This window comes from Arachis ipaensis, chromosome B09, assembly GCF_000816755.2.
Source record: "Arachis ipaensis cultivar K30076 chromosome B09, Araip1.1, whole genome shotgun sequence".
In the NCBI taxonomy this organism is placed as follows: Eukaryota; Viridiplantae; Streptophyta; class Magnoliopsida; order Fabales; family Fabaceae; genus Arachis; species Arachis ipaensis.
Genome location: NC_029793.2, coordinates 1,360,212 through 1,362,841, shown reverse-complemented (window position 1 = coordinate 1,362,841; position 2,630 = coordinate 1,360,212).

Here is a 2,630-nt window from a genome sequence, read left to right as displayed (position 1 = left end):
ATAAAAAGAATGCTAGAGAACTCGTAAAATTTATTATTTTTGGCTAGTAATAATTAATTATTAATGTTTAAAAATATGAAATAAAAGTATATGGTTGGATTAAAAGAATTTGACTAATAGTTAAAAGTACTAACAAAAAACAATAAATTTTGTTTGCTCTTAAATTTTTTTCATAAGATAAATATTGTGCCATAATTTTTAAAAAATACAAAATTACAAAATAAAACTAATTATTTATTCTTCCAATATGTAAAAAGTTTTTCTTTCTCATAAATTAGTGTTTGGCTAAGTCCTGATCCTTTGATACCAATTTCTTCAATCACTTGAGTACCCAAATCAAACGAAACCAATTCATCATCATTCTTTCTTAATAATATATGACCCTTACTCCCAATTCCCATGACACCCTCAATAGAACTTAAGGGTCTAAAGATGAATAATTTGGCCCATGATTCATTTACACCAACTTCACCTAAAATTGATATATCAAATTAGTTTATATTGACTAAGACAAGTTGTACCGTCCAAGAACTTGTAAACGTGGTGGCACAAATCTAGACACATTAATATTTAACCCCTCTCATAATATTAACCAATAACTAACCAAGATAACCCTACTTGTTGGTGGAGATAAAATGTGTTTTTTGTTGGTGATATAGACAGGGATGGCAACACTATCTAAATTCGTGGTTAATCACTTTGCCCCTATTTGTTTGGGACGAAAAACTACTCATTCTGTATCGAAGTGGATTCTTAGGGATGGATTTAGGTTGAACCCTTCTTTACTTATTTCGGTGAATTAGTGTTTAACTTTTTACTATACACAAGTAAAAACAGAATAAGTTCAATACGAATTATTGTAGGATAAAACTGGGTTGGATAGGCAAAAATCTACCCCATTACCACCGGTAGATATGGGTGATGGGTGGCTGTTCCTTCTTTTCCTCTCTTGCTCACCCAAATTAGAACAGAATAAAAGGTGTTTTGTGTTAGCCCTATTGGAGGGAACATTGAGAAAGAAGAGGTTGGGCCACCATGGCCCAAGTCAGTGCCCAAATGGATGAAGGACTTTGTTAGCAAGTAATACCTGTATAGCTTGATAAAAAAAAATAGACTGTCCAAAAAAAAAAAATAGCACTTGCATAGTAAATTAATTTAGATTAGTCAAATAGTTAACTCATTTGAATTCTTGTTTATGTTATAGGCAAGTGATTAATTTAGATTCGTGATAAATTAATCTTTGACCTGTCACCTGTCGAGTTGTGGGATATTCTGAACCACCAAAAAAATAAGAATCATCAATCTGCTTCTCATCACCACCCACTAACTAACTTCAGGTGATAAAATGGAAATGGACCCATTTTTTGTTGATTCAAAACTTCTATATCTATCATAAATAAAGTATCATGTAAGATACATGTGAATGCTGCATAGAAAAAAAAGAAAAATCATATCATCGAGGTTTTGGGGGTAAGTTTATATGATATAAAAGAAATTGCTTCATTTATTGCAATATATGTTAACAGATAGCAATAATTGTAATTGGTTTGTAGCACATGTTGTGCAACATATTTATAATAAGATTAATATAAAATATATAGTTACTAAATAAACATTTAGTTTACGTAACATATATTTGATTGTCTTATACAAAAAAAAAATATTTAGCAAGTTTTGAAGATATTCTTTTCATTTTATTAGTATTCAGATTGAATGTATCTAATTCAATTCGAAAAATTAACTCATAACAAAAAAAATATCTCGTATTTATAAATTATTTAAAAATTTTATTCTTCGAAAAATATAAAACTTATAATAATCATATCGGTTTTTTTAGATATTTCATCTGATTCGTTAACATAATAATTTAGATATATCTATAGATCGAAATCTAAATCAATTAACATGTGAGATTAGCTAGAAATTAGGCTAACATGTATACTACCCATGAATTTTTACATATTCGTAACTATTTAGCTACGAACATAATAATTTTATAAATACAAATAATTTTATTAGTTACAGATATGTTATTCAATATCATTGCTATTGTCTTATATACTCTTTTTAATCTGAGCGTTAGAATGTCTTTGTAGGACCATCACTGTTCCTTAAAAAATTGACGTATATTTTGTTTCATTCGAAAATAGACGAATTCAAACACTAAATAAAACGAACTATATCTTAAAACCAGTTATGTAAGTAGGAATATCATCCAACTCTCAAAGTGCTTACAATCAATAATCGTTATCAAATCATTCCTTTGGCATTGCCACTAAAATAATAAGATAATGATCATTCCTATCCAAGTACTCCTATAGACAAGAATCATCAACACCAAGTTATTCTATTCGAATTTTGCTCCTTTTCTATCAATAATCTCCAATCAACTCTCCTAAAAACACAATTTATTTGCATTTTCGCGAGTTGAATCTCTAGTGGTCCAGTGCTTTGTAGGAGGTTCATCAGCATGCATGTTTCTTTCAAATTTTTGTCTCCAAACCGTGTTATTCCTTTGTCTTTTGTCCATCTTAAAATATTGAATTTAATTTTAATATATTATTAAAAAAATTATTTTACATATACATCTAATTATATAATATTATTTTTAAAAAAATAATTACATTTTA